Here is a 27,130-nt window from a genome sequence, read left to right as displayed (position 1 = left end):
GATCTTGTGTATTTCTGTAGAATCTGTAGTGATTTCACCTTTTTCATTTCTTATTGCATGAATTTGAGCTTTTTCTTCCCTTTTTAAAATAAGGTTGGCTAGGGGCTTATGGATTTTATTTATTCTTTCAAAGAACCAACTCTTTGATTCATTGATTCTTTGGATTGTTTTCTTAGTCTCTATCGCATTGATTTCTGCTCTGATTTTTATAATTTCCTTCCTTCTTTTGGCTTTGGTCTTGGCTTGCTCTTCTTTTTCTAGCTGTTTGAGGTGTAGCATCAAGTTATTTATTTGTATTCGTTCTGTTTTCCTGATGTGGGAACTCAGTGCAATAAATTTTCTTCTGAGGACGGCTTTCATTTCATCCCACAGATTCCAGTAAGTTGTATCTGCATTTTCATTTTCTTGTAGGTATTGTTTAATTTCTTCTTTAACCCACTCATTACTCAATAGTGTGTTATTTAGTTTCCATATGTTTGCAGGATTTTTGCAGTATCTTTTATCATTAATTTCTAATTTCAAAGTGCTATAATCTGACAACATGCAAGGGATGATTTCAACTCTTTTGCATTTGTTTAAATATGTTCTGTGAGGTAATATATGGTCTGCTTTAGAGAATGACCCATGTACTTCTGAGAATAATGTGTATTCTGATGCTTTGGGTGGAACATGCTATGTATGTCTATCAAGTCCATTTGTTGACAGGTGTGATTCAGTTCTGTTATTTCTTTGTTCATTTTCTGTCTGGTTGATCTGTCCCTTGGTGTCAATGGCATGTTCAGTTCTCCTGTCACAATTGTGTTACTGATAATTTGAGTTTTCATTTCTGTTAATAGTTGTTTTATATAACTGGGTGCTCTGGAGTTTGGTGCATATATATTTAAGATAGTTATCTCTTCCTCTTGGAGTTTTCCCCTAACGAGTATGTAGTAACCTTCTTTGTCCTTTATGGTCATTGTTGCTTTAAAGTTCACGTTGTCTGCAAACAGAATGGCTACTCCTGGTTTTTTTTGGATCCCTGTTGCATGAAGTATTGTTTTCCACCCTTTGACTTTCAGTCTGAGTATCCTCCTGGGTTAGATGGGTTTCTTGTAAACAGCATATGGTTGGATTTTGTTTCTTGATCCATTCTGCTAGTCTGTTTCTTTTGACTGGTGCATTGAGACCATTTACATTAATGGTTATAACTGTTATATGCTGGTTTATTGTTGACATGTTATCTCTCTACCATTGCATCTTTATCTTTCTGTTCTGTTTAATTATCTGCTTTGCTTAGTGGTTTTTTCCTTTGTGTATCTAAACTGTCTCTCAATATTTTTTGGGGGGTTGGCTTGGTGTTCATGAAGTTCTTCAGCTGTTCTTTGTCATGGAAGTATCATATTTAACCACCAACTTTGAAAGATAGTTTTGCAGGGTACATCAGTCTAGGTTGGAAATCATTTTGCTTTAGGATCTGGAATACTTCACTCCATGCTTTTCTTGACTTTATTGTTTGTGCTGAGAAGTCTGCTGTGATTCTGATAGGTTTTCCTTTATAAGTGATCTGTCTTTTCTCTCTGACAGCTTTTAATAATCTATTCTTGTGTTTGATTTCTGGGATTGTGATTATTATATGTCTGGGTGTAGTTTTATTTTGGTTATGACTATTAGGAGTTCTGTAGGCCTCTCTGAACCTGAGGTCGGTTTCTGATCTCATGCTTGGGAAATTTCCAGCTATTACTTCTCTAAATATCCTCTTGACATCCTTTATGTTGTCCCCTTCTTTTTCATTAATCTCTATCAATCTTATGTTGTTTTTCTTTGCATCATCTTGCAGTTGTTGAATTGTTATTTCCTGATTCCTTGTTGTTTTAAAAAGATCTTTACTTTCCTGTTCACTAGCTGCCATCCTGTCTTTAAGGTCTGAAATTCTATCTTCACTTTCATTGAGGTGGTTTTTACAGCTTTAAGTGGAGTTTTTTATTTCTTGTATATATCTGTGCATCTGCATTATGTATTCTGTTTGTTTCTTATATTGCTCATCTAGGAATTCTATCTTTTTGTTTAGTTACTCCAATTTTTTAACTGTGTTTTCTTTAGATATATTCAGAATCTCTTTCATTTCTTTTATCATTTCTTCTTTTACCTGGGAGAGTATTTTGAGTTTGAATTCCTTTAAAGCTTCCTGGAGTTGCTTGTTTATTTCAGTAGCTATTATGTCTGATATTTGAGGTTTATGGCATATATTTTCTTCTGTATACATCACTCCTAGGGTTTCTTGAGATGGGCTGGAGGTTTGAGGTTATAATTTGGTCTTTCATTTTTTTTATTTAAGGAGAAAAAGAATGAAACAGAAAAAGGGTACAAATAATACAAAATTTAAAAAATAAACAGTAAGAAATCACTAGTTAATAGATTACATATTCTCATCTTAGAAATAGTTGTTCAAGTTACAAAATTGAAGCATATAAAGTGGACTTTCAAACAGTGAGAGTGCAGTTTCCTTCATATATGCAGTTATAACATTTAGAGCACTTTCTTTTGTTTTCTTTTGTACAATGACAGTTACACATTTTGGGTTTTATTACTCCCACAGTTCTTGTTACATTTTTTGAAGATAGTAAAACCAAATGCGACATATCAGAACAGAGTCAGTCAAATCCAAAGGATGGACATAATAGATAATTTGTAAAAACAAAATACAAGGTGATCGACAATGGTTACCATACTGCCTCTTGCTATTTTAAGAAGAATTGGCAGTTATAATAAAATTGAACTAAACAGTAAAGAATAAAATCAAAGCATTGGAGACATTACAGGACTTTAAAAGAAAATAATAGTCAACTGGAATGGGCGTCATATTGAATCTTATTTTCTTCACAGTTGTTGTCTATACTTTCAAACTTGGTACTATCAAGCAAAGTAGAATAGAGGAAAATCAGTCAAAACAAGATGGTGAGGGCAATACAGGATTTCAAATCAAGTTAAAAGGAAATCAAATTAGGTTACTATAATGTATCCTGTTATTTTTATTTATTTTTCCCTTAATTAAAAAGATAATGAGAAAAAAGTAAATAATTAAAAAAAGGGGATTGAGATAAAAGAGGGCATAACAACAGAACAGCACAGGTCAAAAACAGCCATTTAAGCAAAATAGTGTTTCACCACAAGACATCCTGACATAAAAATAGTTATCATAGTGTCTCTTTCCTTGAAATCTCTGAGTATAACTTCATGTACTGTAGCACTAAACCTATCAAGACAGTATAAAACCATTCAAGAGAATGACATTATTACAGGGTATTCAGAACCAGCTAACAGACAATGAACAATGGTTTCTGTATAATCTCCTCATCTATAAAAGTACTTGCTTATATAATAAAATCCAATAACATACAACCTTTTAAGACCGATGGAGACAGAAGAATACAAATTTGATGGGACTTCAAAACAAGATGATACTAAATCAGTTGTAGCTATTATGATGTCTTTTTTTCCTCCAAAATAGCTGTTCCTACCATCCAATCTTCTCTGCCTCATTTCTGTTGAGCTCTTTTTCTGTCGTTTGTTGTCAGTTTGTCTTCTTCATTTTGTTTTCTGCTCTATTCATTGTGGTCTCTCTGCCACTATTTCTGGAATCTTGGTATTTTCCTTTTTTAGACTATTCTGCTGTATTCTCTGTAGAGTTGAATTGGTAGTTGCCAATTTCCCTAGTTTCTCTTTATCCTGGAAACACCTTTTTTTTTGCATCAATTTCTAGGGACAATTGTGCAGGATATATCAATCTTGGCTGGAGTTTATTATCTTTCAAAGCTTGAGTTATTTACCCCACGCTCTTCATGATTTGATGGTTTGTGTTGAGAAGTCTGCTGTAATTCCGGTGGGTGTTCCCTTGTAAGTGATCTGTTTCTTGTCTCTGATGGCTTTTAATATTCTGTTCTTATATTGGATTTCTGGAATTTTGATTATTATATGCCTGGGTGTAGCTCTGTTTGGGTTGTAAGGTTGCTGGAGTCTTGTATGCCTCATATATCTCAGTATCTTTACCATTTGCTAAATTAGCAAAATTCTCTTGGATTATTTCTGAGAATAGCTTTTGCAGTCCATTTGTTTGTGTCCCTACTTTTTCTTTTATGTTCTTAATTCTTAAGTTATAGATCCTCTTATCATCTTCTAGTTTTTGTATTGTTGCTGTTTGTTTTTTTTACTATTTTTAAGAAGATTTTCATTTCATGCTCCCATATTACAAACCTGCCCTCCAGTTCAGATAATCTATCCTTAGTTTCTTTCAAGCTGTTATGCCAGTTTTCAATAGAATTTTTAGTTTCCTGGTAATCTCTTTGAACCTTCTTCATGTATTCTATGTTTTCTCTATTTTCTCCATCAAACAATTCTCCCCTTTTTTTCTGTTCTGCCATTACACCATCTGTTTTTTCTTGGGTGGAACTTATCATTTCTCTAACTATTCTGCTTATGTCTTGCTTCAGGTCATTAATAACTTCATTCCTGAACTCGTCTATGAGGCTCTGGAGACAGCGCTTTATGTCTGTTGTTGCCATGTCTGCTGTTGCATGTTTCTCAGGATTCGAGGCCAAGGACCCTTTCTTGTTGCTCCCTCTTCCAATATTCTTTGTTCCTTATATACAAGCATATACAGGAGGCCCAGCTTCCTTCCCTGTTGGCCACAGTCTGTTTGAATTGCGCTGGGTAGGTGTTTCCACCCACCGCAGTGCACCAGGGAGATACAGACTGGGCAGCCTATTCCAGCCCACCCCTCTAGGTCAACCTACTGAAGGCTTCACCACTAGGGCACACCTCCAGGCTGCTGGGACCTCGATTGGGCTAGCCTACTGGGTCTCAGCCAGTGGTGTCATGCAGGCCAGGCATTCCTCACCAATCCTGCTTGAGAGGGGGATATGTGACTGAAGTCACTGCTGCATCTCATTCTGGGTAGTCTGCCCGGTCCAAGCATGTTCTCTGCTGAAGCCTCCTTCTCTATGGAAGTGTCCCCGATCTGCTCACTCACCGCAGTTCGATGTAGGGCACCTTGCCAGTGCTGCTCCCAACTCCATTCAACGCTTCCCACTCTCAGAGCTTTTGCACCTCTCTTCCCACTGTGTTGACTGAGACGCAGCAGTGGCTGCAGGAAATTCAAATCGCAGCTTCCAGTGGCACGGGGTCCAGCTTTAGTGCTGAAATCTTATCTGTTCCTGCTGTATCACTGGGATTGCATTTCCAGTTGGTTTCTCTCAATTTAGTTTGTTCCTGTGTCAGCAAAGAATATTCCCCCTTGCCTAGGACTTCCTGCCCGGCACCATCCCTGGATTTCAAGTGTGGTTTCCCAGAGAGCCTCTGAATCTGCTTCTATCTATCTGCCATGTTCTCCCAGAACCTTGGTCTTTCATTTTGTCATTTTCCTATATTTCTGTGTTTCAAGTGTTATTCAAAAGTTTCCCCAGGGTCTGTTGGATATCCACTTCTATGTTCACAGCTCCTGGGACTCTGGCACCCAGTTCCTCCAGGCCACTGGGCCTCTGGAACCAGTGGCCCTCTTCTGCCTGTTTAGAACTCTGTAGTTCCAGTTTAGAACTCTGCATTCCAAGGACAATGTGTGCCTGCCTGCTTGCTCAAAATTCCACAATTCTCGGAGTGCAGTCCGAATGGGGAGGTGGATGTAGGTGCCTGGGGCCCACTTAACCAGTTCACTGCACCCGGAAGGCTCGAGGGTCCTGAAGAGTCTGGGCTTGAGGCAGAGTGCACTGGGAACTTACTGCAGGCCACGGGGCCTCTGGAACTGGTGATGCTCGCCTGCTTGCTGAGAAATCCACGGTCCTCCAAACACACGGGGAGGCAGATGCAGGTGCCCCAGATCTGCCCAGCACCCAGATGGTGTAAGAGTCCCAAATAGGCTGGGCTCCAGGGATAGTGTGTGCCCACCTGCTTGCTGGAAACTCCATAGTTCTCCGAGTGCAGCTGGAATGGGAAGGTGGATGTAGGTGCCTCAGACCCATTTCTATACCCACATCTTTTTAATCCATTCTCAGTTGATGGGCATTGGTTCACGATTTGGCTATTACAAATTATACTTCTGTAAACAAGTGTGCACAGATATCACTGTGGTATGATGTTTTCAATTCTTCTGAAATCCATAAGAGGAATACCTAAATTGAATGGAAGCTGTCATTCTAGTTTTTTGAGGAATGTCTGTACTGATTTCACAGTGATTGTCTACACTCCCACCAACAGTGGAAAAACATTCCTTTTTTCCCACAGTCCAGCCAGCACGTTTTCATTGGTTGATTTCTTGACATTAGCCATTCTTTCCAGAGTGAGAAGGAATCTCAATGTTTTAATTTGCATTTCTTGAATACCAGTGATGTTGAACATTTCTTCGTGTATTTATTTGCCGTATGTATTTCTTTGTCTGAGTAGTGCATGTTTATCTCAGATGCCCATTTTTGGATTGAGTCCGTGAATTTTGGGGGCCTGATGCTTTTAAATTCTTTGTATGTTCTAGATTATAAGTCCTTTGTCAAAGAGATAGTTGGCTAAAATTTTTTCTCATTTCGTGGGTTCTCTTTTCACTCTGATGGTGATTTCTTTTGAAGTGCAAAACACTTTTTTAAGATGAGGTCTCAATTGTTGATCCTTTAAGTACTTCCTGTGTGGTTTCTGTTGTGCTCGTAAACTCTTTGCATATCCCTATGTCTTAAAGCTTTCTACCTACCTTATTCTCCTGTAGATTTAGTGTGTCTTGTTTAATATTTTGATCTTTTGTTTAGTTTAATGCATTGTGATAGACATGGGCCTAGTGTTAGCTTTGGCAAGTAAAAAGTCAACTTTTCCAGCACCATTTTTCAAAGACACTGCCTTCTAGTGAACTTGCCTGACACCTTTGTCGAAGATAAGGTGGCTGAATGTCTTTTTAATTGTGTCTTCATATTCTAATGTATTCCACTGGTACTCAAGTTTGGAGTTTGGCCAGTGCCATGCTGATTTGATCACAGCAGATTTGTAGTATAATTTCAAGTCAGGAATTTTGATGCCTCCTGCTTTTTCTTTGTTGCTCAGGATTGTCTTTGCTATTCTCTTATGATTCCAAATTAATTTTAGGAATGTTTTCTCTAAATCTGTGAGGTATGTTAATGATAGCTTGTTTGGGATGACAGTGTTGGAAGTATGATCATTTTCATTATTTTGGTTCTTCCTATCCAAGACTGAGGTATATCTTCCCATTTGCTGATATTATCTGAAATCTCCTTTTAAAAAGTATTGTAGTTTCCAATGTATAGATATTTTACAGCCTTGATAGATTGATTCCTAACTATTTCTTTTTTTGGAGGCCACTGTGAAAGGCGTTATTTCTATAATTTCATTCTCAGTGAATTTATTGTTTGTATACAGAAATGGCTATTGAGTTTTGAGTGTTGACTTTGTATCAAGCTATGCTGATGAATTTGCTTATTAATCATAGAAGTCCTTTGATGGAGTTTTTGAGGGTCTTCTATGGAGAATGTCATGTCATCTGCAAATAATGATAATTTAACTTCTCCCTTTCCTGTCCATATTTCTTCTTCTTTTCTAATTACTCTGGCTAACATTTCCAGAATATATTGAATACAAGTAATGATAGTGGACTTCCTTGTTTTATTCCTGTTTTTAGAGTGAAAACGATTAGCTAAAAGCTTTTTATTCATTTATTGAGATAATCATGTGACTTTTATCTTTGGATCTGTTGATGTGATATATTACATTTATTGATTTGTTGCCCTCAGCTGCTGAGGTTATCCAGGTGTGGGAGAGGGGAGGCTGAGGCTCCCCTTTGTTGGTGAGGCCATCTGGTAGTGGAAGATGGGTGGGCAATGACCCACCAGCTGCTGAGGTTCTCTAGGTATGGAGGAGGTGCCTGAACAGATTTAAAAATTTTATTTAAAGAAAGAGTAAACAAAACAGAAAATAGGTAGAAATAATACATAAGTTCAGAGAAAAAAAACAATAAGAAATCACTAGTTGATGTTTACAATTTATCATCTTACAAATAGTTATTCAAGATAGTAAAGTGGAGCATATAAAGTGGAGATTCAAACAGGGAGACTGCAATCAGTTCTGTTCAATTATCCAACAAAAACTTAGAAATATGGTTATTAATCCTATACACTTAAACCTACATGCAGTTATCCATATCTTCAATTATGTTGAGATTGAATAAACCCAAACAGGCTAATATCACTCTGAACAAAGAATAATACTATTGCTGGGTGTCACATTATGGACACTCCAGGATCAGCATTGGGTATTTTAGTGTCTTTTTTTCTTCAAAGTATCTGTTCATTTCATCATGATCAGTTCTCATAAACTGTTTATAGATTCTACACATGCATGAGTCTTTACATGTATTTATATCTTTTCTATATTAGAGGGAGAAAGAAAACAAAGCAAGACAAAACAAAGTATATTCCTATAAACACATGAAATGAAAAAACCTAAAAGACCATTGTACAAGGAGTTCTACCATGGCTCTTGTGTTGTCTCTTATTATCTCCAATAGAAATGGCTATATCATCAGACATAGTATAATTGAATATATCAATACACAACGGTGTTAATAAAAACATATTTTTGTATATAGTATAGATCTTCAAAAACCGGCAGTTATCAAACTAGAATGTGTATTGTTAAAGTCTTGTCATCTTCAGTGTAGTTGCCTACGCTCTCAGACTTGATACTATCAATCATATCAGTTTTGAATAAAATCTTCTATGCCTCATTTCTGTTGTGCTTTTTTTTTTTGCCATCATTTGTCTGCTTGTCTTCTTCATTCTATTTTCTGCTCCATTCATTGAGGCCTCTCTGTTACTGTTCCTGGAATGCTAGTACTTTTCTCTCTCTTTAGAATGCCCTGCAGTATTTTCTGTAGAGTTGGATTGGTAGTTGCAAATTTCCCAAGTTCCTCTTCGTCTTGGAAGCATCTTGTTTCTCCATTAATTTCTAGGGGCAGTTTAGCAGTGTATACCAGTCTGGGACAGAGGTTATTTTCTTTCAGGGTTTGGAATATTTCACTCCAGGCTCTTCTTGACTTGATGGTTTGTGTCTAGAAGTCTGCTGTTATTCTGATGTGCCTTCCTCTGTAGGTTATCTGTTTCTTGTCTCACAATTTTTAATATTCTGTTCTTATATTGAATTTCTGGGATCTTGATTATTATATGCCTGAGTGTAGTTCTGTTTGGTTGTAGGTGGCTGGAGTTCTCTATGCCTCATGTATCAGAGTATCATTTCCTTTTCCTATGTTTGGGAAGTTTTCTTTAATCATTTCTGTGAATAACCTTTGTAGATCCTTTGTTTGTACCCCTGCTTCTTTATTCACATTTTTTATTCTCAAATTATAGACCCTCTTGTCATCTTCTAGCCTTTGTATTGTTACTGCTTGTTTCCTTAGTTTTAAAAAGTTTTCCCTTTCATACTTCCACAATGCAAAATTTTTCTCCAGTTTGGATAATCTATTCTTAGTTTTTTCAAGCTGATTTGCCATCTTCCCATAGAGTTTTTAATTTCCTGCTGATCTGTTTGAATCTGTTTCATGTATTCTATATTTTTTAATATTCTTCATCAAATGATTCTCTCCTTTGTTTGAGTTACTCCCTTCTTCCATCTGTGTCTGCTTGAGGGGTTCTTAGTATAACTTTTATTAATCTTCTTATATCTTGCTTTACTTGGCTAAATATTTCACTTTTGAACTCATCTATGAGGTTCCAAATATATCTCTTTATGTCCACTGGCACCAAGTCTGATATTGTATGTTTGCTGTTCTCATTCTCCTTTGTATTTACCTGTCCTGGGTCAATGTTCTCAGGGTTGGGACCTGGAGACTTTTTGTTGTTGCTTCCTCTTTCCATCTTTTTTGCTTCTTCCAGGAGGCCCCAGTTTCTTTCTTTGTTGGTTATAATTCTTCTTAAGCACACTGGCTAGATGACCCTTTCCACTGCCATATGCTAGTGAGTTGCAGACAGGGACAATGTATGCTGGCCCCTCCCCTCTGGATCAGTCAAGCTGTTGTGGCCTGCACTGTATTACTTTGCACCACCTCCCTTCTGGGTCATTCGAGCTGCTGTGGCCTGCACTATATTACTTTGCACCACCTCCTCTCTGGTCAGTAAGCTGCTCTGGCTTGCACCATATTACTTTGCACCGCCTCCCCTCCAGCTTAGTTAAGCTTCTGAGGCTTCACTGGGTTAGTGTGGTTAGTGTGTGCCATCACTATAGGGACTTGATTTTGGACAACCTAATGGGTCTCAGCCAGGTCACATGACCCAGGCCTAGCTTACTCTAGCAATCCTATTAGAGAAGGAAACAACTGACTGAAGTCACTGCTGCCCATTGTACTTGCCAGTCCTGCCCAGTCCCAGAATGTCATCCGTTGGAGCCCCCCATTTCTATGGAATGGCTCCACTCCTGTCACTCACCACAGGTCAGTGTAGGCACCCCGCCAACTCAGTTTTCCATTCGGCTTGCCAACCCCTGAACTCATGTACTTGTGCCTCCAATGAGTTGAAGCGGTGGGGCCTTGGACAGCTCAGCAAGTCATGGCGGGACCTTGGATGGTCGGTAATTCACCAGCTGCAGCTGGACCACTGAAGCTTTAGCTGTTCCAATAATAGCACCGGGACTGTATCTTTGGTTGGTTCTTCTCACCTTAATTTCTTCCTGGGATGGGAGAATTCATCTCCCTTTGTTTGGGGCTCCCCACTCTGTATTATGTTGAATTCTAAATTGCCTCTCTCAGAGAGCCTTTGTAGCTAGTTGTTATCTATCTGCCATCTTTGCCTGAACAGTTTTAAATATATTTATTTACTGTTTGTATTTCTTCATCTGAGAAGTATGCATCTGTCTAAGATGCCCATTTTTACATTCATTCTTTAAATTTGGGAGGTCTGATTTTCTCATTGCTGAAACAAAATATTTGACACTCAAAGTTAAAGGAGGAAAGATTTATTTAGCTCAGAGTTTGTGGAGGTTTCTGTCAGTAATCAGCTGGCCCCAAGGTAGGGTAGCATGGCACAGGAGCAACAGTTCAAGGTGGCTGAAGTCAGCCAAAGCAACAAAAGCAGAAAGAGGGTGCAAGCCTCTTTTATTCCTTTATATGTAAGCTAGATACTCACCCACACCTTCTCTGTGGCCTGTCCTTGTACAGAGTGTTTATAAAGTGAGGTTCCTGGCCCTCTCCTGAGTCATTTAGTTAAATTCCTAAACTTCTTAATCTTAAATTGACACAATGCATCAGCCATTACAATCCAACCCTTGTCAGCATGGCAGCAAGTTATGCTTCTTTAAATTTAAATGCTTTAAATGCTTCTTTAAATTCATGTCTCCAGACATGAAGACAAGCTTATTCTTATCATTTTGCACCTTGAACAGCACAGGTTTAACAATCCTTAAGAACCAGTATTAGGTCTATCAACATTATACTACATTAGAGCCATAACATTTTGTTCCTGGCCCCCTAAGGCATATGCGCATTCTTTTCTGCAAAAGACATTTAGTTCATCTCTAAGAACTGAAAAATTCCTAACAGTATCAGCAGTGCTAAAAAAGTCTGAGGCCTGAGTCTCTGAGATGTAAGGCAAACTTTTAGTTGCAAGTTCCTGTATCAATGAAAAGTTGAACACTTCCAACATCCAGTGGCATAAGATAAACATTTTCATTCCAAAAGTCACAAACAGGTGGATATAAAGAATGAGACTAAAGATGCTCCAAAATACAGCAGGGAAAACAATAAGTCCTGCAGTTCCATGAGTAGTATCTATAGGGATCTTTGGCAAATTGTGAGCTTCAAAGAGTTTGAGTGACTCTACTCCTATGGCACTTCTGGTAGTTCTAGCTACCATGACTTCTTTCTTGAACTGGCTTTGCTCCCTCCTTGCAGCTTTCCTTAGATGATCCACATGTCTTGGTTACTTTTTACTCTTTGTGGAGACAAAATACCTGACACCCAAAATGAATGATGGAAAGATTTATTTCTTACAATTTTGGAAGTTTTGGTCCATACTCAGCTGGCCTCAAGGCAGGGTGGCATGGTAGCTCCAAACACCAAGCTTGAAACAGCAAAAAAAAAAAGAGAGAGAGAGACATCTTCTTCCCACCATTACACCATATACTGGCTCCACTCCTGAACAGGTGAAACACTGAACCACCAATCTGAGCACTAGACAATGAACCAATAACTTTACTTTTTTGCTCCTGCTCAGCAATTGAGATCTCAGCCCTATCTTTACAGTCCAGAACTTTACTGGAGCTACTTTTCTAGCCAACCTCACAATGTTTTAAATCATTCTGGTGAACTCTGCTATTGTATGCAATGTAAATCTGGCTAAAAGCCATCATCAATAACCATGCCACTGCTTCAACATTTGACTGCCTTGAAATTTCTTCTGCCAGATAAATCAATGCATTGCCCTTAATCTCAGTCTTAGGAAAAGTCTTTGAGAAGAGCCAAATGCACACAAACTTTCTGCCAAGCTCTAACACATTATACGGAGTTCAACAACCAAAGCAGTCCTTCTGTCCAGCAGAAAACTCCTGAGCCTAGTCTTTATCAGCAGACTTTCTATCAGCCTTCTCGTCTCCTGAGCTCTGACTAGAATCCTCCCTACAGAACAGCCTAAGTTGTTCCAGAACAACTTTTTCAGGTGACACCTCTGAATGTTTTCAAACTTTTCCCATAAGCCATTTCCAAAGGCTTTGAACCAGATAGTTAGGTATAGTCCACAGCAATGACCCCACTCCTCTGGTACCAAATTTTGTCTTAGTTACTTTTTACTCAGTGTTGAGACAAAATACCTGACACCCAAAATGAAAGAAGGGAAGATTTACTTCTTCAATTTTGGGAATTTCTTTCCATACTCAGCTTGCTGCAAGGCAAGCTGGCATGGAAGCTGCAAACAGCAAGCTCGAACCAGCGAGAGATAGATAGATAGATAGATAGAGAGAGAGAGAGAGAGAGAAAGAGACCTTCTTCCCACCATTACATCATATCCTGGTTCTGCTCCTGAGTGGACAAAACACACCACCAATCTAAGCACTAGACAATGAATCAATCACAAAGGTAGATTTGGTTGCATCTATGATTGCATGAGACTTGGGGTGGGGCCACAGGAACACAAACTACATACAACAACACATTACTGGATTTTACAAAATTCTGGTATCTCTATGGCACATTTGGTTTTATCCTTATAGCTTCACACCTGACCCTTGGATGGACACACTGCCTGAACTCTTTAGCCTTCTGAAAACCCTGAACCCCATAACTCTTGCATTCAGCCAGTCCAGAATTTTACTGGTGCTTCCTTTTGGGCCAAACTCACAACATTTTAAATCATCCTTTTGGGCTCTTTGATCTTGATTCTCAACATATATCTGGCTAAAAGCCCCCAACAATAGCCATGCCACCATCTCAACATTAGACTGTGTTGAAATTTCTTCTGCCAGATTAGTCTGTTGCCCTTAACTTTAGTCTCAGGCAGTCTATGCACATGAGAAAAACACAGACAAATGTTTTGCCAAACCGTAATAAAATACATCTGGAGCCAGCACCCAATGCATTCCTTACCAGCAGAAACCTTCTGAGCCTGTTTTTACAAGCAGGATTTCTATCAGCATTCCGGTCTCCTGAGCTTTAGCCAGAATCTTCCATACAGAATAATTTAAGGTGCTCCACTGCTACTCTTTCAAGTGACACGTCTGAAACTTTCCAAATTCTTCCCACAAAGATTCCCAAGAGTTTGTGAACCACATGGTCAGGGTTAGTCATAGCAACAATCTTGCTTTTCTGGAAACAAATTCTGTGTTGGTTACTTTTCTCTTATTGCTGAGGCAAAGCACCCAACCCCAAAAATTAAGGAAGGAAAGGTGTATTTACCTCAGAATTTGTGGAGGTTTCAGTTTGTAATCAGCTGGCTCAAGGCAGAGTAGTATGGCACAGAGAAAACAGCTGAAGGCACTAGAAGACAGAAAAACAGAACAAAACATAGCAATTGAAAAAAGACCTAAAGTATCCATTCTGATTTTCTCCAGAAAGCCAGCAATATTTCTATGGCATATTAGTGGATAATCTCACTGAGCTTGCACCCTTTATTTCCCTTGCAGCTCAGGGTGTTTTCTGGCTGTGAGGGTGGAACTAGACCTGTCCAGCCTCCAGTAATCAGCACACTTTTGTGGACTTGAATTCAACTGGGAGCTGTTTGACAGATCGAGCAGTTGTTTTGAGTTCTAAACTCAATTGGCCCATTCCAAGATGGCTCCTATACAAAGTTGTGCCACTCACCAGCTAGTGCAATCCTCAGTATCCACTGCCAATCTGCACTGCTGCATTTCTCTGTGGAAGTTTTGGGATTTTCATCAGTCAGCATGTGTCTGCAGGTTTGAATTGCTTTTCCCAAGTAGTGAGTCCTGAGTCAGAGAGAAGATGCCATCCATTACCTCCTTCTTCTTCACTGAACTTTCTATTTGCTCTCTCTGTGGGCTTTAATTCTCACTTTACATCCCTCCATCCTTCTTCTCTTCCTCATATTGCTATATTCCAGTGAAATCTCAGAGAGGGCATGAAATCTCAGAGAGGCTCTGCCATCTTCCTGGATGTCTGAATATTGTTTCTTTGTTCTTAACTTTTTTTTAATTTTAAAGAGGTTAAAACCAGACAAAATGAAACAGAATAAAGCTAATTATAATAAAACAATGAAAGTGATACAAGAATTCAAAACAAGATGATAGCAAGTCAACAAGGGCTACCATAATGTCTCTTGTTTTCTTCAAAATAGCTGTCTGTACTGTCAGATATAAAAAAATTAAACAAAGTAAAACAGAATAAAACCAATCAAAACAATGAAAGCATATTTTAAAGACAATAAAACCAAACCAAACGAAACAGAATAAAGCCAATCAAGACAAAATGTTGAGAGGTGCTTCAGTGTTCAGAAGCTGCTGCATCATGGCCATGTACATTGCTTAGTCAAGATTCTGCAGGAGACCCAGACCTAGGATCAATCTATGGAGGAGGAGGAGGAGGTGGAGAGCTTTGTCTCCCAGGCAGAGATTGCTCAGTTGATGTCACTGGTCATCAACACTTTCTAATCAGACAAAGAGAGCTGAGGGAGCTGATTTCCAATTCATAAGATGCCCTGGACAAAATCAGGTATGAAAGCCTGACAGACCTCAGCAAATTCGACTCAGGTAAGGAGCTGAACATAAATCTTACTCTCAACAAGCAATATAACACTCTCACCATCATGGATACTGGTTTTAGAATGACCAAGGATGAACTGACCAATAACCTCAGCACCATAGCCAAGTTGATGACCAAGGTCTTCATGGAGGCTTTGCAGGCTGGCACCAACATGTCCCTGACTGGACAATTTGCTGTGGGCTTCTACTCTGTGTACTTGGTAGCTGAGAAAGTGACTGTGATCTCAAAGCATAATGACAATGACTAGTATGCCTGGAAATCTTCAGCAGAAGGGTCCTTCACAGTCACAACTGACACAAGTGAAACTACAGTTTGAGGAACAAAGGTTATTTTGCATCTGCAAGAAGACCAAACTGAGTACTGAAAGGTGAATAAAAGAGATTGCAAAGAAACATTCTCAGTTTATTAGTTATCCCATTGCTCTTTTTGTGGAGAAGGAAAGAGATAAAGAGGTGAATGATGATGAGGCTGAATAAAAGGAAGGTAAAGAGGATGACAAACCTGAAATAGAAGATAAACCTGAAATAGGACGTTACTGATCAAGTCTATCGATCTTCTAATGAAGAAGTAGAATAAAAGAAAGATGGTGGCAAGAAAAAGAAGAAGAAGATGATTAAGGAGAAGTATATTTATCAAGAAGAACTGAACAAAATGAAGCCCTGATGATATTACTAATGAGGAATATGGAGAGTTCTGCAAAAGTTTGACTAGTGTTTGGTGGTATCACTTGGCAGCAGAGCATTTTTCCATTGAAGGACAGTTGGAATTCAGGACTCTTCCTTTTGTTTTAGGATGAGCTCCTTTTGATACATTTGAAAACAGAAAGAATATATTAAGTTGTATGTCCACAGAGTTTTCATCATGGACAACTGTGAGGAACTGATCCCTGAGTACCTGAATTTCATTAGAGGGGTGGTGAAATCCAAGGATCTCCATTTAAATATTTCCCAGGAAATGTTGAAGCAAAGCAAAATCCTCAAAAGTCATCAGAAAAAAACTTGGTCAAAAAATGATTAGAATCATTCACTGAATTGGTAGAAGACAAAGAGAACTACAAAAAGTCTATGAGCAGTTTTCTAATATAAAGCTTGGAATACACAAAGACTCTCAGAATTGGAAGAAGCTCTCAGAACTATTATGCTACTACACATCTGCTTCTGGGGATGAGATGGTTTCTCTCAAGGACTAGTGCACCAGGATGAAGGAGAACCAGAAGCACATCAATTACATCACAGGTGAAGCCAAAGACCAGGTAGCTAACCCGGCCATTGTGGAACATCTTTGGAATAATGCATTAGAAGTGATCTATATGATCGAGCCCATCCATGAGTATTGCATCCAGTAGCTGGAGGGGAAAACTTTAGAAAGAGGGCTTGGAACTTCCAGAAGATGAAGAAAAGAAAAAGAAATAGGAAGTGAAAAAGTCACAGTTTGAAAACCTCTGCAAACTTCATGAAAGACATTTTGTAAAAAAAAATTGAAAAGGTGTTTGTGTCAAACTGATTGGTGAAATCCCCATGCTGTATTGTCATGAGCACATATGACTGCACGGTGAACATGGGGAGAATCGTGAAAGCCCAAATCCTAGGAGACATGGGGGTACACGTGAGAGAATGGGGTACATGTCAACCAAGAAGCACCTAGAGATAAACCCTGACCACTCCATCATTGAGACCTTGAGGCAGAAGTCCAAGGCTGACAAGAATGACAAGTCCATGAAGGATCTGATCATTTGTTGTATGAAACTTCTCTGCTGTCCTCTGGCTTCAGTCTGGAAGACTCCTAAACAAGTATGAGTGGAATCTATAGGATAATCAAGCTGGGGCTAGGAATTGGTGAAGATTATCCCACTGCTGATGAACAGATGCCACCTCTTGAAGGAGATGATGACACATCACACATGGAAGATTTGGCTAGACTCTGCTGGAAGAATGACTGGGATGCATGTGCAGTGCTTTACTTTTCATTCCTTCTGATAATATATATATATATATATATATATGTATATATATATGTATATATACATACATAATTTTTGTTAATATAGAATCTGTATGATATGATAACTGTTTAAGGGGAGTATAAATTTTTTTCTACTTTTAAGTGATACTGTAACACTTTAGGCATTAAAGCAGAGCTAGCAATGATTTTTTCTAGTTTCGCCTTGGCTTATTTTAACCAGTTGAGGTGTTTGTGGTAAGACATAACTTACTGTTAACTTTTTGAAGTCTAAAGTGTTTAGTTTAATTCCTTAGCAGACCAAATATTTTGTCTCTGAAGTGTTGAGATATATTGATGTTTAAGAAAACATGTTACAATAGGTTGAGTTTTCATCTTGTGAGATCCACTTTTTTAAAACTTTCCTCTGTAGTTTCAAATCTGTATGTTCTAAGCTTCTAGAAATAAGGACGTGAGACAACGTGATGGCAGAAACTGAATGGGGCTTGTTTCCCAAAGAGAAGTATTGTTTAGAGGAGTAAACTGGTTATACTGCATTGCTGTTGGAAAAATAATTCAGAACAAGGCCTGTGAATGGAAATGGAGTGCCCAGGTCACATTATGCTTTAAGAGATAACAAATACAAATAAGTTAACAAAAAACAGTAAAAATGATACAGAATTTCAAAACAAAATGATAGGAAGTCACAATGGCTACCATAATAAATCTCTTGTTATCTTCAGAATTGCTGCCCATACCATCAGGCATAACAAAATTAAACAAAACAGATCAGAATAAAACCAATAAAAACCAAACACTGAATAAGACAAAAAAAAAAAAAAAAACAAAAAACCCAGTAAGAACAACAATGGATTTCAAAAACAAGACAGAAAGAAATTCTCCATTGCAAATGCAATTCAGATAATCCCATATTTGCTATATTGCGTATTGTTATCGTCTTAAAAGGTGCTCAGGTTACTGGCTTTAGGCCTGGAAAGTCAATCAAAAAGTACAAGCATTAATTTGTTTTTGTACTCAGTTGCTGTCTACTCTGCCTGTCCTCTGAATCAGCCAGTTGCTTACCAGTGGGGAGATATTCTTATCTTCAAGTCCACATACCAGCTGGCTCAGAAAGAGTGAATTGGCTTCTTGTTACTCCTCCCAGGCTCAACTTTTTTCTGAATTTTGATGTAGCATGGGGACATTCTTTTCTAGTCATGTCTCTTTGAGGTTCTACATGACTCTTTTAATTGGATATTCATCTCATTCCTGAGTTTTGGGAAATTTTCTGTTATAACTTTATTGAATAGATTTTTAATCCTGTATTTGATTGTCTTCTTTTAGATGAATGAGTCTTAAATTCTTTGTTTTTTCAGGAAAATTATCCAGTTCTGATTTGATTTTGGACACATTCCGCTGGTGTTCCAAAACAGCTGGCCCCCGGCCTCCTCGCTTCATTTGAGAACCTCAAGTTCACTCTCTATCTGCTTGCAGAAGCTCTTACTGTGCTTGTGCAGCCTGCACTCCTTTGAGGTCTTAGCAACAGCATCCTCAAGCTGAGTTTCCAGCTCTTTCCTGAGCTTCTTGGATTTGTATATGTCCTGCTGTGCAGAGTCAATCTTCTGCATAGTCATTTCCTCTGCCTCTTCCTCCTTCTGTTTTTTGTCACACAGCTGCCTCAACATCTTCTGCTTCTGGGAGAGGAGCTCCACCGTGTGTTCATTTAGCTTCAAATACTCCTGCAGGCCCCACTTCCGCTGGTGATGAGCATCTTTGAGTTCTTTAGTCCAGGATGTCAATTGCCCTGAAACTTCAACCAACTGCTTGTAGAAGTCCTCCTTCTCCTGCCAACCCAGGTGGTACTACTTCTCTAGGCCCTTCAAGTAGTGTATAGAGTCTTTGTGTTCTTGGTGTCACATCATGGCACTTTCAAACTGCTGTTCAAGCTGATTCAAATCTGCTAACTTGTTCTTTGAGTGCTCAATTTGTTCATTCAGCCTCTTGTTCTCCTTGTCTCAGTTTGAGTTGCCCAGGCCTTGTGTTGAGTCATAGATGGACTGCACCATCTGGTGGACTTCTGTAGCTTATGGCTCAGCTCCAGCTTCTCTTGTTCCATCCTGTGGATTCTCTTTTCATAGGCATTGATCTGTAAGCTGTTCTCCAAATCCTGCTGCACATCTTCATCTCTGGTGAGCATGTTCAACTGCATCATACTCTTCAGAGAGCTTCAGTCCAAGAACAGCTTTCTGTTGTAAATGTGAAAGCAATGAAAGGCAAATGCAATTCAGAAAATCCCATGTGAGAGGCATGAGGTAATATTTTAGTGTTTCTCAGCATGTCATCATCCACATCAAAGTTGGATGTGTCAGGACTGCTCAATTCTGGGATATAAAATACTAAAAGGTTTCATATATTTTCCCAGTTTAGGCCTTCAAAAATGCATGTTTTTTGAAGTCTTGTATTCCATTCTTCCCTAGCTGGTGCTCTGTGCTACGTATCAACCTCTGAATGAGATCTTTGGCTTCTTTTTCTTTTTAATTTTATTTAAAGAGAAAAAGAAAGAAAAATAGAAAAAGGGTAAAATAATACATAATTTGAGAAAAAATAAACAGTAAGAAATCACTAGTTGATAAAATATATATTGCCTTCTTAGAAATAGTTTTTCGAGTTACAAAATTAAAGCATACAAAGTGAACATTTAAACAGTGAGACTGCAAACAGTTCTGTTCAGCGATTCAACAAAAAGTTAGTAATATGGTCATCTATCTTACACACTAACATACATACAGTTATATCCTTTAGAGCATTTTCATTCCCCCTCTTTTTTACAATAGCAATTGCACATTTTGGGTTTTATTACTCCTACATTTCCTATTACTTTTTACACTAGAGACAAAATGTAATATTTACAAATATGATTTATATTTATTTCACTTATGAGGATAGTCTCAAGTTGCCTCCATTTGCTTATGAAGGTCTCAACATCATCCTTTTTTATAGCTGAATAATACTCCAATGTATAAAAATACCAAATCATTTTCATCCTCTCTGTGGTTGATGGGCATTTTGGTTGTTTCCAAGATTTAGTTATTACAAATTGTGCTGCTATGAACATGGATGTACATGTATCACTGTGAGATGACCTTTTCAGTTTTTCTGTGAAAATACCCAGGAGGATAATAGCTGGATTGAATGGAACTACCAATCCTAGTCTTCTGAGAAATCTCAATAGTGACTTCCATAGTGTCTTCAGCAGTCTACTCTCCTATCAACAGTGGAGCATAGTTCCTTTTCCCCCACAGCCTCACCAACATTTGTTATCAGTTGATTTCTTGATGGCAGTTATTCTTTCTGGAGTGAGATGAAATCTCAATGCTGTTTTAATTTGCATTTCTAAAATGACCAGTGATAGCGAACATTTCTTCATGTATTTATCTGCCATTTGTATATCTTCATCTGAGAACTATGTATGCATCTCAGATGTCTATTTTTGGAGAGGGTCTTTCAATTTGGCGGGCTTGATGTTTTTCAATTCTTTATATATTGTGGATATAAGTTCTTGTCTGAAGGGGTTGCTGGCTAAAATTTTTTCCCATTCTGTGGGTTTTCTTTTCACTCTGTTGGTGATTTCTTTTGAAGTGCAAAGTCTTTTCAAAAATATGAGATCTCAGTTGTTGATTATTTGAAATGTTTCCTGTGCAGTTTGTGTTTTGTTCAGGAATTCGCTGCCTATTCCTATGTCTCCAAGACTTCTACCTACTTTGTCTTCCAGTAGATTTAGTGTTTCTGTTTTAATATTTAGGTCTTTGATCCATTTAGACTTCAGTTTAGTGCCTGGTGATAGGCATGGATCTAGTTTCAGTCTCCGGCATGCAAAGAGCCAATTTTTCCAACACCATTTATTAAAGAAGCTATCTTTTTTACAATGAACCCTTTGTCTGATATCAGGTGGCTCATTTTCTTTGTAGTTGTGCTTGCATCTTCTAATCTGTACCACTGATCCTCAGGTCTGTTTTTTGCAAGTACCATGCTGATTTTTTTTGTGCTGGAGATTGAACTCCTGACCTCACATTTGCCAAACAGGCAGGCACACCACTGAGCTAAACCCCTGGCCACTATGGTGATTTTGTCACTGTGTATTTGTAGTATAATTTCATGTCAGGAACTGAGATGCCTCCTGCCTTGCCTTTGTTGCCCAGAATTGTGTTTGCTATTCTAGGTTTCTTCTGTTTCCAAAGGAATTTTAGGAGTGTTTAATTATAGATCTATAAGGTGTGTTAATGGTATTTTGATTGGGATTGTGTTAAAAGTGTGTAACAGTTTTGGGAGTATGGCCATTTTCATGATGTTGGTTCTTCCTAGCCAGGAGCAAGGAATATCCTTCCATTTTCTAATATCTTCTTCAAGCTCGCTTTTTGGTATAACATATATCTCAGCATATAGGTGTTTTACATTCTTAGGTTGATTCCTAAGTGTTTCATTTTTGTAGATGCTATTGCGAAGGGTGATATTTCCATACTTTTGGTGAGTTTTTTGTTTGTGTACAGGAATGCTATTGATTTTTGAACACTGACTTTGTATCCAGCTACACTGCTGAATTTGTTTATTATCTGTAGTAGTTTTTAATGGAGCTCTTTGGGTCTTCTATATAGAGTATCATGTCATCTGCAAATAGTGATAATTTAACTATTTTTCTTTCTTTCTTTCTTTCTTTCTTTCTTTCTTTCTTTCTTTCTTTCTTTCTTTCTTTCTTTCTTTCATCTTTATTACTTTTTTTTCTCTCTCTTGTCTGATTGCCCTGGCTAGTGTTTGGAGAACTATGTGAATAGGAGTGGTGATAGTGGACATCCTTATCTTATTCCTGATTTTAAAGTGAAAGCTTTCAATTTTTTTCCATTTAGTATAATGTTGGCTGTTGGTTTGTTATAGATGGCCTTTTTGAGATTGAGGTAGATATTGTGTATTCTGAGTTTCTGAAGGGCTTTCATCATGTACATATGTTGTACTTTATCAAAAGCTTTTTCTGGATCTTGATCTTGTTTTTAGCTCTGTGGATGTGGTGTATTACATTTATTGATTTGCATATATTAAACCATCCCTGCATTCCTGGAATGAATCTCACTTGGTCCTGATGTATAATCTTCTTGATGATTTGCTGCATTCTATTTGCCAGTATTTTATTGAGAATCTTTGCATCAATGTTCATTAGTGAGACTGGCCTATAGTTCTCCTTTTTGGTTGAGTATTTCTCTGATTCTGGTATCAGAGTAGTATGTGCCTTGAGGAATGATTTAGGGAGGATTGCTTCCTTTTCTATTTCATTGAAGAGTTTAGGGAGTATTGGCATCAAATTTTCTCTAAATTTCTTGTAGAATTCAGCTGTAAATCCATCAGGATCTGTGCTTTTCTTTGTTGGTACATTTTTAATTTCAATAGCTGATATTGGGTTATTCAAAATTGCTATATCTTTTTGGTTGAGCTTTGGTAGTTTGTATGTTTCTAGAAATCTGTCCATTTTCTCTGTGTTTTCCACTCTATGTGACTAGAGATTTTTAAAGTAGGCATTCATGATCTTCTGAATTTCCATGGGATCTGTGTAATTTCCCCCCTTTCAGTCCTTTATTGTGTGAATTTGGGTTTTTTCTTTCTTTTTCTTGATAAGGTCAGCTAAAGGTTTGTCAATTTAGCTTATTCTCTCAAAACAATCAGGTTTTTGATTCATTAATTTTTTGTATTTTTTTTTAGTTTCAATTGCACTGATTCTGCTATTATCTTTACAATTTCCTCTCTTCTATGAGCTTTGGGTTTAACTTGCTCTTTTTTTCTAGAAGTTGAGAAGAAGCATTAATTAGGTTGTTCACTTTTTCTGTTTTGTTCTGTTTTCTTGGTACGACAATTTATTGCTATTTATTTGCCTTTTAACATTGCTTTCATTGCATCCCACAGATTACATTATGTTGTTTCCACATTTTCATTGAATTGTAGGTATTATTTTATTTCTTCTGTAATTTCATCTGTAGCCCATTGGTTGTTCAGAAAGTTGTTATTTAAGTTCCACGTATTTATGCAGGTTTTGAAATTTCTTTTGCCACTAATTTCCAATTTCAATGTGCTATGGTGAGATATTATGCATGGGATAATTTCAATACCTTTGCATATATTTAAGAATGTTTTATGGGGTAATATATAGTCTATTTTGAAGAATGTCTCATGCATAGCTGAGAAGAATATGTATTCTGTTGTGGTTGGGTGGAAAACTCTGTAAACATCTAGTATGTCCAATTGCTTACAGTTATGATTTAGTTCTATTATTTTTTTGTGGAGTTTTTGTTCAGATGATCTATCTCTCATGACAATGGGATATTAAAGTCCCCTACTATAATTTTGTTCTTGTGTATTTGGCTTTTCATGTCCTTTAGTATTTGTCTCATATAGTTGGGTGCCCCTGTATTTGGTGCATGTATATTGATAATTGTACCAAATTTTTTCCGCTTGAATTTTTCCACTAATGAGTAGGTAGTAACCTTCATCTCTTTTAATCATATTAGGTTTGAAGTTCACATTGTCTACAGATAAAATAGTTACCTCTGCTTTTTTCTGTGTTCCTATTGCATGGCATACTATTTTTCTTCCTTCAACTTTTAATTTCTGAGTTTCTTTTTAGGTCAGCTGTGTTTCTTGTATACAGCATATTGTAGGATCCTGTTTCTTGATCCATTCTGTCAATCTATTTTTTTGATAGGTGAATGCAGGCCATTTACATTTATGGATATAACTGAAATGTGCTGGTTCGACTTTGCCATGTTGTTTCAGTTGTTTGCTTTCTCCTTTTTCCCCTCGTTGAATTGCTTGTTCTACCTGGTGGTTTCTTTCTGTTGTTGTTCTGGAGACTGCAGTCATGATTTACCTCTCTCTAGTATGACTTTCAATACTTTCTCTAGGGTTGGTTTTGTAGACATGAATTTCTTTAGTTGTTCTTTGTCATGGAAGTATCTTGTTTCTATATTAAATTTGAATGAAAGTTTTTCTGGGTGCACCAGTCTGGGTTGAAAGCTGTTTTCTTTCAGGTTGAAATACCTCACTACAAGCTCATCTTGACTTCAGGGTTTGTGCTGAAGAGTCTGCTGTGATTCTAATGGGCTTTCCTTGATAGGTGAGTTGTGTGTTTGCTCTGACAGCTTTTAGTATTCTGTTTTTATGCTGCATGTCTGGGATCTTAATTAATATATGTCTGGGTGTAGATTTATGTTGGTTGTGATTGTTTGATATTCTATATGCCTCACTTATCTGCATATCAGATTTTTCCCCATTTGGGAAATATCCTGCTATTACTTCTGTGAATATTTTAGTTAAGTCATTTGCATTGACATGCTTCTTCACTGATGCTTATTAATCTTACATTGTTTCTGTTGGCATCATCTTGAAGCTGCTGGATTGTCATTTTATGCTGCTTTGTTATTTTATAAGTTCTGTCCTTTCATGATCACTAATTGTGATCTTGTCTTCAAGGCCTAAATCCTATCCTCAGCTTCATTTAAATTGTTTTGCCAGGTTTCAATAGTATTTTTTTTTTCTTTGGGTCTATTTGAGTTTGTTTCATGAATTTTGCTTGTTTTCTATATTGTTCATTCAAGGTTTCAATCAGTTTCCCATGCTCCTGTTTACAAAATCTTTTTTATCTGCACTAAGCAACTCCTTTACTAAGATTGCTATTTCTGTCTTTACATGAGAGATTACTTGTAATTTGATTTCCTCTATAGTTTCACCAGAGATTTCTGGTGTGTTACTTTTGAGGCCTCTCTTCCAATGTCTCCTCTACTTGCTCCTGGTGGACAAGATGTTTGAGATTGCATTTTGCTTTTTCATTTTTCCATTTTCCCCTTTTGAGTCAATATTTGATCCTTCAACCCCCACTAGTGTCAACTGTTGGGTGTGTATCTTGGGGTCCTACTGTAAGGTTGATGTTTTTCCAATTGCTGTGTCCCACAATGAAGAAGTGGACCAGTCACCTGAATTCCTCCTGCAGAGCCTTTTAGGTGAGTTCTATGTTCTTCCTGGTTTGACAAGCTTCGTATTATTGATGTAGGTCAACTTTTAGTTCCTGCTGTTACTTTATCTTCAGGTTATTTCAGGTCACCAAGTCTCCCTGTCTATAGTGTTTGTGCCAGCTGAAGCCCTACTGTGTTCCTATTATGTGCCTGAGTGTCTCGTAAACCCTTTTGAATTTCTCCAAGTTGGTGGAGTCCTTATTGGCACACTCCTCACCCTGCCTGATGTTCTCAGTATGTAGGAAGGAGTCACCCACACTCTTGCCAGACTCACCAAGGTCTTACAGTTCATTGGAGGGAGCTTTACTACTGGCCATATTTACCCACTGCGCACCTCTGTATTAGGGGCATACTCACCACACTGACTGGAACTTGCTGAGATCTCTGTTTGGGTGAGTCAGTTACTGAATCTCCCACAAAGCTAGCACAATTAATACACTATAGTCCAAGGTTTTGGGAGAAAGGGTGAGAGTTTGAGATCAACAGCTGTATTAGGTCCAGAGATAGTGTCCCTGAATGGCCAGCAGGTGTCCCTGGAAACATGGCACAGCAGCATAAATGGTCCTGGGCCCAGGCCTGGGCTGGTGACATCAGTTCAGGTCTCTGTGGGGCCTTCAGGAAGCACAGCATGGTGGCGTATGCAGTCCTGGGCTGAGGGGCGGGCTGGTGGTGCAAGGTCTGAGGGTGGTGCATGTTCCTCAGAGCTGACAGGGGTTGCACAGGAAGCATGCAGCAGCATGGGCCAAGGTCCTAGGTGGCATGCTATTCCTCAAGGGCTGGTGGGTGTCATCGTATTTGGCTTCTTCAGAACCATTTGTGTCACATGGAAAGAAAACCAGAATCACTCTTCATGGTTCATGATCTTCCCATAGCTCTGCAAGAGGGACTCAGTGTAGAAAGGTATTTCCCCTTAGGACATCTCATACATGCAGATGCCTAGGGACCACTAATGATTCTCAGGCTTGTACTTTCTCATGCCATTCTTCATGTCCTGCACAATTTTGGGTGAGATTTAGTCAGTCATGCCCATGGCCACAGAGGACTGGACAGCTCCACCATCATTCATCTTCAGATATGATCCAAAGTCAAGACTGCTTATGTCCAAAAGGACATTGTTGAATCTGATGTCTCTGTGCATGTAATGAAGCTGGTGAATTGAATCAATGGCCAAAGCATTTCATCAGTGTAGAACCTTCCTATGTCTTCTGGAAGCTTATCCTCAAATTTACTGAGCAGGCTAAGCAAATCACCTATGTAGTAATCCACACCAAATACAGGTGGTTCTCATCCTAGAATGTGTAGTGCAGGGCTATGACCCACTGGCATGTTGTACTCTTTGCGAAAACATACAGTCTCTACTCTCTTAAGCATCTCTCACTGAGGATTTTAATTGCATAAACTTTGCATAAACTTACTCAGTGCTCTTCATTTTGATAACAGCAACCTCTCCAAAAGCACCTCTTCCAATTAATTTGATTATTGAAAGTCCTCTCAATGAAGTTGCAATTCCTTTAAAAGATGTGTAGATGGTTTAGCCCACTCAAGGAACCTGGACACATACTTGTGGTGGCACAATGCCAACTGGCTGCACTCAGTGTAGAGGCACATGATCATGTCAAGCAGTGTTTCCATACTCCAGTCAATCTCATTGTGCCATGGCTTATCCAGGAGCAGCTGTACCAGCTTCTTGAGCTGCATCCTGGCCAACATGGTGATGCTAGGCTCCTGTCTGCCTCATGCCAGCCCCTGAATGCTGCCTGGCCACCAACACCAGCCCTTGGCCACCTGGTGATAGTAAGCCCAGAAGTCTGCTTTACATCCCCGTCTAGGCTTACATTTTGAGCTCTGTCTCAACAGTGCAGAGTATGGGGTATTGGGCCCCATGGATTCATGGGCCACTCTTCTCCCTTCAGTGCCACCACCTTCC

General features: G+C 38.4%; 2 pseudogenes; one reads left to right on the top strand and one right to left on the bottom strand.

The window, feature by feature from the left end:
• Nucleotides 1-5,586: 5,586 nt before the first annotated feature.
• LOC100726586 (heat shock protein HSP 90-alpha-like) lies at nt 5,587-16,562 on the top strand (annotated as a pseudogene).
• Nucleotides 16,563-18,538: 1,976 nt separating this feature from the next.
• On the bottom strand, nt 18,539-26,913 carry LOC100726868 (serine/threonine-protein kinase MRCK beta-like; annotated as a pseudogene).
• Nucleotides 26,914-27,130: the final 217 nt, after the last annotated feature.

Source organism: Cavia porcellus, unplaced genomic scaffold (assembly GCF_034190915.1).
Source record: "Cavia porcellus strain 051 isolate PalLab524CR breed Dunkin Hartley unplaced genomic scaffold, mCavPor4.1 scaffold_8, whole genome shotgun sequence".
In the NCBI taxonomy this organism is placed as follows: Eukaryota; Metazoa; Chordata; class Mammalia; order Rodentia; family Caviidae; genus Cavia; species Cavia porcellus.
Note: the sequence above shows the minus strand (reverse complement) of the source record. Positions and strands in the feature narration are given on the sequence as shown.